The sequence below is a fragment of the Amblyraja radiata genome, chromosome 45, assembly GCF_010909765.2.
Source record: "Amblyraja radiata isolate CabotCenter1 chromosome 45, sAmbRad1.1.pri, whole genome shotgun sequence".
Classification (NCBI taxonomy): Eukaryota; Metazoa; Chordata; class Chondrichthyes; order Rajiformes; family Rajidae; genus Amblyraja; species Amblyraja radiata.
In genome coordinates, this window is record NC_046000.1 from 3,772,169 (window position 1) to 3,781,671 (window position 9,503).

Genomic DNA, 9,503 nt, shown 5'->3' on the forward strand with positions numbered 1-9,503 from the left:
AGCTGTGAGGACGATGCTAGGAGACTGCAAGGTGACTTGGATAGGCTGGGTGAGTGGGCAAATGTTTGGCAGATGCAGTATAATGTGGATAAATGTGAGGTTATACATTTTGGTGGCAAAAACAGGAAAGCAGACTATTATCTAAATGGTGGCCGACTAGGAAAAGGGGAGATGCAGCGAGACCTGGGTGTCATGGTACACCAGTCATTGAAAGTGGGCATGCATGTGCAGCAGGCAGTGAAGAAAGCGAATGGTATGTTAGCTTTCATAGCAAAAGGATTTGAGTATAGGAGCAGGGAGGTTCTACTGCAGTTGTACAGGGTCTTGGTGAGACCACACCTGGAGTATTGCGTACAGTTTTGGTCTCCAAATCTGAGGAAGGACATTATTGCCATAGAGGGAGTGCAGAGAAGGTTCACCAGACTGATTCCTGGGATGTCAGGATTGTCTTATGAAGAAAGACTGGATAGACTTGGTTTATACTCTCTAGAATTTAGGAGATTGAGAGGGGATCTTATAGAAACTTACAACATTTTTAAGCGGTTGGACAGGCTAGATGCAGGAAGATTGCTCCCGATGTTGGGGAAGTCCAGGATAAGGGGTCACAGCTTAAGGATAAGGGGGAAATCCTTTAAAACCGAGATGAGAATAACTTTTTTCACACAGAGAGTGGTGAATCTCTGGACCTCCCTGCCACAGAGGGTAGTCGATGCCAGTTAATTGGCTATATTTAAGAGGGAGTTAGATGTGGCCCTTGTGGCTAAGGGGATCAGAGGGTATGGAGAGAAGGCAGGTACGGGATACTGAGTTGGATGATCAGCCATGATCATATTGAATGGCGGTGCAGGCTCGAAGGGCCAAATGGCCTACTCCTGCACCTAATTTCTATGTTTCTATGTTTCTATTCTGAACTTTATCGAAATAACGAGTCGGTCGTTCAGACCTGAGATAACAATATATGGTCTGGGATTCCGTAAGGGTTGACACCTACTTCTATTCTAAGGTTTCATGTAAATACGCACATTGATCGGTTTCACAATTCATTTTGCGTCATAGAACACGGTCGACCCGCGAACATGGGAACTGCCGGGATAGCTGGAAGAAGCTGTCGTTAAATTATGAGAATGTGTTTTAAAACCATATATTTTGTTTAACATTATGCCACCTCTGTCCCGCTGTCATCCTCCACGCCAGTCTACTCGGGGTAAATGAAAAGCGACGAAACCGTAGATGGGTGGATCTGGTAAGTAGAGTAGATAAGATGTACTTTCCAAGAACCTGAAGCTGGAGACTGTCAATTTACTCTGCTATCTCTTCTCTGATCCATCCTGGGCACACCATATTGATATAATCACAAAGAACAGTCCATCGAACGTCTGCAGAAACACGCTGAAGAGTAAACTGACCATGTATAGTGTTTTTTATTGGATGTTTATCGACTGAGGTGACGCGCTAATTTTATTGTGAAGCTGCAGCAGACATAATCACATTAACCTCGTCCTGGTGCATTAAATAATTTAAAACTATTGACTCTCTCTTCATTGCATCGTGTCCTCGTTCGCGTTGCTGAACGCCAACGAATGAAGAAAGTTGCAGAAACTGGTGTATGTTGCATGATCAATCATCGGCACTGACCTCCGCACATTGAAGGGATCTGCAGGAAGAGCCGCCTCAAAAGGTTTGCTAAACGAATTAAAAGCATACGCTATATCGGCCATACTCCCACCTCGCTGCTACCATCTGTGAACACAGGTGCCTGAGAATCGACATCCACACTACAGATTTTGTGCCACCAACCATCAGGCTCTTCAACCACTCTGGACAACCCGAACCTCAACCCAACCTCCGCATCAAACAACAATGTCCTTTGTATATGCGTGCACTGCGTACTGCAGCGCGCCATTATGTTCAAGAGTCAAGAGTCAAGAGCGTTTTATTGTCAATAAAATTGTTACTTGTTGCAGCACAACAGAATATGTGAATATGTAAACATTGTACATAACGGCAAAATAACTAATAATAATATAGTATTTTGTGCAAGTAACAAATAATAATATAGTATTTTCAGTTCAGAGCTTAGAGCTTATTCGATGTAGGGTTTAATAGTCTGATGGCTGTGGGGATTGAGCTGTTCCTGAACCTGGACGTTACAGATGTCAAGCTCCTGTACCGTCTTCCTGATGGCAATTACGTTCTGGTTACCCAGCATAATTAATAATGTTAAGATTCGTTAATGAATATTTGTAGCGTTGTTGCGTTTAATGTGCCTGTAAATTGCAATATTTAAGAATTTTATTTTTCCAGTCTGGAAGCATATGCCAATAATGGGGAGCACTTCGAGTCCAGTGATCACAATACCATTAGTTTCAATATAATTATGGAGAGGTTCAGAACTGGACCTAGGGTTAAGATTTTTGATTGGAGAAAGGCTAACTTTGAGGAGATGCGAAAGGATTTAAAAGGAGTGAATTGGGACATTTTGTTTTATGGGAAGGATGTAGAAGAGAAATGGAGGACATTTAAATGTGACATTTTAAGAGTACAGAATATGTATGTCCCTGTTCGGTTGAAAGGAAATAGTAAACATTGGAAAGAGCCATGGTTTTCGAGTGAAATTGGACACTTGGTTCGGAAAAAGAGAGAGATCTACAATAATTATAGGCAGCATGGAGTAAATGAGATGCTTGATGAGTATAAAGAATGGAAAAATAATCTTAAGATAGAAATTAGAATAGCTAAAAGAAGATATAAGGTTGCTTTGGCAAGTAAGGTGAAAGTAAATCCAAAGGGCTTCTACAGCTATATTAATAGCAAAAGGATAACGATGGATAAAATTGGTCAATTAGAGAGTCAGTGTGGACAGCTATCTGCAGAGCCAAAAGAGATGGGGGAGATATTGAACAAGTTATTGTCTTCGGTATTCTCCAAGGAGAAGGATATTAAATTATGTGAGGTAAGGGAAACAAGTAGAGTAGCTATGGATACTATGAGCTTCAAAGAAGAGGAAGTACTGACACTTTTGAAAAATATAAAAGTAGGTAAGTCTCCAGGTCCTGACACGATATTCCCTAGGACATTGAGGGAAGTTAGTGTAGAAATAGCAGGGGTTATGACAGAAATATTTCAAATGTCATTAGAAACGGTAATAGTGCCGGAGGGTTGACGTACTGCGCATGTTGTTCCACTGTTTAAAAAGGGTTCTAAGAGTTAAACTAGCCATTATAGACCTGTTAGTTTGATGTCAGTGGTGGGCAAATTAATGGAAAGGATACTTGGAGATAATATATATAAACATCTGGATAAACAGGGTCTGTTTAGGAACAGTCAACATGTATTTGTGCCTGGAAGGTCATGTTTGCCTAATCTTCTTGAATTTTTTGAAGAGGTTACTAGTGAAATTGATGAGGGTAAAGCGGTGGATGCTGTCTATATGGTCTTCAGTAAGGCCTTTGTCAAGGTTCCTCATGGAAGGTTGGTTAAGAAGGTTCAATTGTTGGGTATTAATGGTGGAGTAGCAAGATGAATTCAACAGTGGCTGAATGGGAGATGCTAGAGAGTAATGGTGGATGGCTATTTGTCAGGTTGGAGGCCGGTGACCAGTGGGGTGCCTCAATAATCTGTGTTGGGTCCACTGTAGTTTGTCATGTACATCATTGAACTGGATGATGGTGTAGTAAATTGGATTAGTAAGCATGCAGACGACACTAAGATAGGTGGAGTTGAGGATAATGAAGTAGATTTTCAAATTCTACATAGAGATTTAGGCCATTTGGAAGAGTGGGCTGAAAGATGGCAGATGGAGTTTAATGCTGATAAGTGTGGGGTGCTACATCTTGGCAGGACAAATCAAAATAGGACGTACATGGTAAATGGTAGCCAATTGAGGAATGCAGTTGAACAGAGGGATCTAGGAATAACTGTGCAGAGTTCCCTGAAGGTGGACGCTCATGCAGATAGGGTGGTAAAGAACACTTTTGGTGTGCTGGCCTTGATACATCAGAGCATTGAGTATAGAAGTTGGGATGCAATGTTAAAATTGTACAAGGCATTGGTGATGTCAATTCTGGAGTATGGTGTACAATTTTGGTCGCCTAATTATAGGAAGGATGTCAACAAAATGGAGAGAGTACAGAGGAGATTTACTAGAATGTTGCCTGGGTTTCAGTAACGAAGTTACAGAGAAAGGTTGAACAAGTTAGGTCTTTATTCTTTGGAGCGCAGAAGGTTAAGGAGGGACTTGATAGAGGTCTTTAAAATTATCAGAGGGATAGGCAGAGTTGACGTGGATAAGCTTTTCCCATTGAGAGTAGGGAAGTTTCAAACAAGAGGACATTACTTCAGAATTAAGGGACAGAAGTTTAGGGGTAACATGAGGTGGAACTTCTTTACTCGGAGAGTGGTAGTTGTGTGGAATGAGCTTCCAGTGGAAGTGGTGGAGGCCGGTTCGATTTTATCATTTAAAAATAAATTGGATAGGTATATGGACGGCAAAGGAATGGACGGTTATGGTCTGAGTGCAGGTAGATGGTGTAATGACTTCCAAACACGCGTGGTCTTCACTACATGTTTTATTATAGACACTGGTATAAAACACACGCCGTGCCCTAGCTGTCCGTGGTCTGTCACTGGAGCTAGAGAGCGAGAGAGACGTGGGGAGGCTACAGTTATACTGAAGATAATAGGGAGTGGTTAGTAGTGGTGAGGTCACTTTGTTAAAGGAGCATGCACTGATCTACATCCCTCCCCTCGGAAACAAAGTATTATGGCAGTGGCACTGCGACCACGACTCATACGCTAGAAACACCCTCTGCGCGTACACCGGCAAGAAACAGTTAACACATTCACGCAAACTCCCCGTAACGTACAGGCGGCTTGACCAACCGACCGGTGCGGGTGCGCAGCCCACTCTCCCCTCCCTCCGCAGGAAGAGCAGGGACGAGATCCGGGGCGGTGACAGGGGAACGGGCAGGAGAGCTTGTGGGAGAGGGAGGACGAGGAGAGCGGGGAGGTGAAGCGGGAGAAGCGGGAGCGGGCGAGGAAGGCGAAGGCGGACTGGGAGGAGCCGGGGGAGAACTAGGCACACAGAGCTGAGACGGCAGAGACCTGGGCATGCGAGGAGTGGAGGGCAGAGAGGAAGGAACCGGAGGGGCAAAAGGGGCAACAGGGGGTGGAGCGGGCTCGTTAAACAGGAGCAAATGCTGGCGGGACCGGCGGTAGATGGTACCCTCGTAGTCAATGAGGTACGACCGAGGAGAGTCCGCATAACCGACGACCACGGCTAGCCGGTAGTGGCCGGAGAGGGACCGCATCCGGACCACCTGATTCGGGAAGAGACGCGGAAGGGGACGACAGGACTTGTCGTGGGAGCGCTTCTGAATGGCCTGTTTCTGGGCAAAACGCTCGTGGACGGTGGGAGGGAGGAGGACCGCGGGCTGCAGAGATCGCTGGGAGACAGGGATTGGAGGGCGTGTGTTGCGGGACATGAGCCGCTGAGCAGGCGAGCCCAGGGCAGGGTCACAGGAAATATTGCGGAGGTTGAGGATGGCCAGGTAAAAGTCCGACCGCGAAAGTCTGCAATGCTCCAGCAACTCCTTAGCACTGCGGACGGCGCGCTCAGCAAGGCCGTTGCTCTGCGGGTACTCGGGGCTGCTGGTGATGTGGCGAAAGTTCCAGGATGCAGCGGAAGCGCTGATCTCCGCACTGGAGAACTGGCCGCCGTTGTCAGACTGCAAAGTAACTGGGGAGCCAAAGGTCGCAAAGTTGCGGCGCAGCATCCCGATGTAAGCAGCAGATGTGAGGGTGGGCAGCTGATCCACCTCGAACCAGCTGGAGTAGGAGTCCACAAGGACCAGAAAATGTTTGCCGCGCCACTCAAAAATGTCAGTGGCGACCGACATCCACGGCAGGGCGGGGGCAGGCTGCTGCAGGAGCGGCTGGCGTTGCTGGTGGGGAGCGAGGCAGTTGCAGGTCGAGCAGGCAGAGACTCTGTCCCGGATGTCTTGCGCCATGCCGGGCCAATAAAACTGACTTTGGGCCTGGGACAGAGTGGCTTCGACCCCTGGATGGCCGCTCTGGGCAGACTGGAAGTAGTGGTCCCGCAGCGCAGCAGGCACCACGACCTTGTGGCCCTTCACCACCACGCCGTCGTGCAGTACAAGTTCATCCCGGACGAGGAAGTATGGCGCAGCGCCATCAGGCAGGGACGAGCGGCGGTCGGGCCAGGCACGGCGGATGACGTCCGCAAGCTGTTGCAGGGCAGGATCCTTGGCAGTGTGCTGGACCAGGGACTGCATCTGCTGGGAAGGCACAATGTTAACGTTCAATATCATCAGGTCAGACGACTCGTACGGGTGTTGGGCAGTGGACGCCAGCGGTGCGCGGGACAAAGTGTCGGTCACAAACATGTCCTTGCCCTTGCGGTATACAATTCGAAAGGTGAAGCGCTGGAGCTGCAGCATCATACGCTGCAGGCGGGATGAGGCAACGTGTATCGGTTTATTCAGGATCGTGACCAGCGGCTGGTGGTCGGTTTCAATAGTGAAGGTGTTGCCCAGGATGTATTCCTTGAACTTGGAGCAGGCAAACACCACGGCAAGGAGCTCTTTCTCGATCTGAGCGTAGCGCTACTCAGCATGGGTCATGGTGCGGGAAGCGTAGGAGACAGGCAGCTGCAGCCTGTCGTAGAGCTGCAGGCAGGCGGCACCGAGGCCGAACTTCGAGGCATCGCAGGTGAGGATGACGGGGCGCTTGAGGTCAAAATATTTGAGATTGGGGGCGCGGACCAACTGGGACTTCAGGGCTTCGAAAGCCGACTGATGGTGCGGGAACCAAACCCAGGCGGTGTCCTTCTTGGTCAGCTCCCTCAAGGGCGCACTCAGCTCGCGGTGGTCGGGAACGAATTTCCCCAGGTAGTTCACCATGCCCAGAAAGCGTTGCAGGCTGGGCACGTCGGACGGAGCGGGCATCCCCGAGACCGCAGCCGTCTTCTGTGGGTCTGGCCTCAGACCCTCAGCCGTGAAGACGTGTCCCACGTACGTGACCTCCGGGACGCGGAAACGGCACTTCTTGGGGTTCAGTTTGAGGTTGACCTCACGAGCCCTATCCAGGATTTGACGGAGGTGGAGGTCGTGCTCGGCGACGTCCCTCCCGTATACCAGCATGTCGTCGACAATGATAGCACACGGCAGACCGGCAAACAGCTGCTCCATGGTGCGCTGGAAAACCTCGCTGGCAGAGTTGATCCCGAAAGGCATGCAGAGGAAACGGAACCTGCCGAAAGGAGTGCTGAAGGTGGTCAGGAAGGAGGAACGTTCGTCCAGCGGAATCTGCCAGAAAGAGCTCTTGGCATCGAGGACCGAGAATACAGTGGCCGGGCCAACCTGTGCAGCGACGTCCTCCACCGTTCGCATGGGGCAGTGCGGGCGCTTGATGGCAAGGTTTAGGTCCTTTGGGTTGATGCAGATTCGAATCTTGCTCTTGTCCTTCTTTGCTGCAACAATCATGGTGGAGACCCACCGGGTGGGATCACTCACCTCCTTTAGTATGCCCGTGGCCGCCATGTGGCGCAGAGTCGACTCCACCCTGTCCTTCATGGCAAAGGATACGGGGTGAGCCGGGCGGACCACCGAATCGACCTCCGGGTCCACAGAGATCTTGTAGTTGCAGGGTAACTTCCCCAATACATCATCAAAATGATCGGGGTACTCGATCATGGGGTCCACCGGGTGGATACCGAGGTGGGAGGCAACCAAACCGAGGTCCTGGCACGCTCGAGCGCCCAACAGAGTAACATTCTCAGAGTCCAGCAGAGGAAAGTGAGGGGCCGAGAGGTATCCAGGACTGTACAGATAAGGGTTGTTTTCCGACTGGTGTGAGCACTCCTCCCCCATAGGCATGAAGACGGGAGTCGTCGGGAGTAACCTTCTCACCAGATCTTATCTGTTCGAAGAGGCTTCTTGACATAACATTTGTGAAAGCTCCCGTGTCGACCTTGGCAGTAAAGGTCGACCCATCACGGTAACACGTACAGAGGGATCCTTTATCAAAGCAGGTGCACCCAAGAGCGAGAAAATAGACGATTCATCATGGGAGAAGACGTTATCTGAATCAAGGAGTTCGTCTGAATGGTGCTGGGAACCAAGAGCGCTATCAGGCTCAGCAAGGTTGTTTAGGCTTCTACGTGGTGCAGGGACCGGCCTGCCAATTGAACGACAGGCTGCAGAAAAGTGATTCAGCTTTCGGCAGAAATTGCAAGTTTTCCCCAGCGCTGGGCAAACATTAAACTGATGACTAGCGAAGTTGCAGTTGGGGCAACGACGCGGGCCGTCCCCGCGGGTGCGGGAGCGCTACGCTGGCGTGGCGGGCCATCGTACCGCCTGCGCCCTGTAGTGCTGGCATAGTTAATGTCATGAGGAGCAGGTGTAGATACAGAGGCAACAGCAGCAGCCATGCGAGAGGAATGCAAAGCCTCGTTTAAAGTCAGGTCGGGCTTCCTTAAGAGCTCAGCCCGTAGCTTCTCGTCCTGTAGACCGTGAACCAGGACATCCTTGATCATCTGGTCGAGGGTCACCGTGTCAAGGTGGCAACGCCGAGCCAGGTGACGCAACGAGGCAATGAAAGAGTCGATATGCTCCCCGGGGTTTTGGCGTCTGGTGAAGAACCAACACCGCTCAATTATGCAATTAGTAGGAATGTCACAGAGCGCGGTGAATTTAGCCAAAAGACATACCGGGTCCTCAGCATCCTCACCAGCGCCGTACTCGAACGATTCCGAACGTTCCATGGCCTCCGGGGCAGCCAGGTTAAGTAGCAGATGTGCCCGCACCTCCGGGGTGGCATTGGCATGGGCGATCGCGATGTAATGCCGGAAATCGCGTTTGAAGACCGCCCAACGGTGCACGATGTCTGAGTCAAACACCAACACGTCAGGTTTACGACACGAGTTAGCCATGGCAAATAACATGGAAATTGGAACTGGGGGAAAGAAAAAAAACCCGATAGACAGGAGGCGCGAAGTACGACTTCTTGACACCATGTAATGACTTCCAAACACGCGTGGTCTTCACTACATGTTTTATTATAGACACTGGTATAAAACACACACCGTGCCCTAGCTGTCCGTGGTCTGTCACTGGAGCTAGAGAGCGAGAGAGACGTGGGGAGGCTACAGTTATACTGAAGATAATAGGGAGTGGTTAGTAGTGGTGAGGTCACTATGTTAAAGGAGCATGCACTGATCTACAGATGGGACTAGGTGAGAGTAAGCGTTCGGCACGGACTTGAAGGGCCGAGATGGCCTGTTTCCGTGCTGTTGTTGTTATATGGTTATACGCAATTAAACAGAGTTGATTTTCAATAAGTACAAACAATGGCGACAATTTCCCTACTCCAGACAGGCATCAGAGGGACGAGAGGACAGGATCCAGTTTACTACTTCACAGATTGAGGTGGAAGACTGCTAGGAAGATGAGATGGGATGGAATTCGGATGCTTGAACCGCCTCC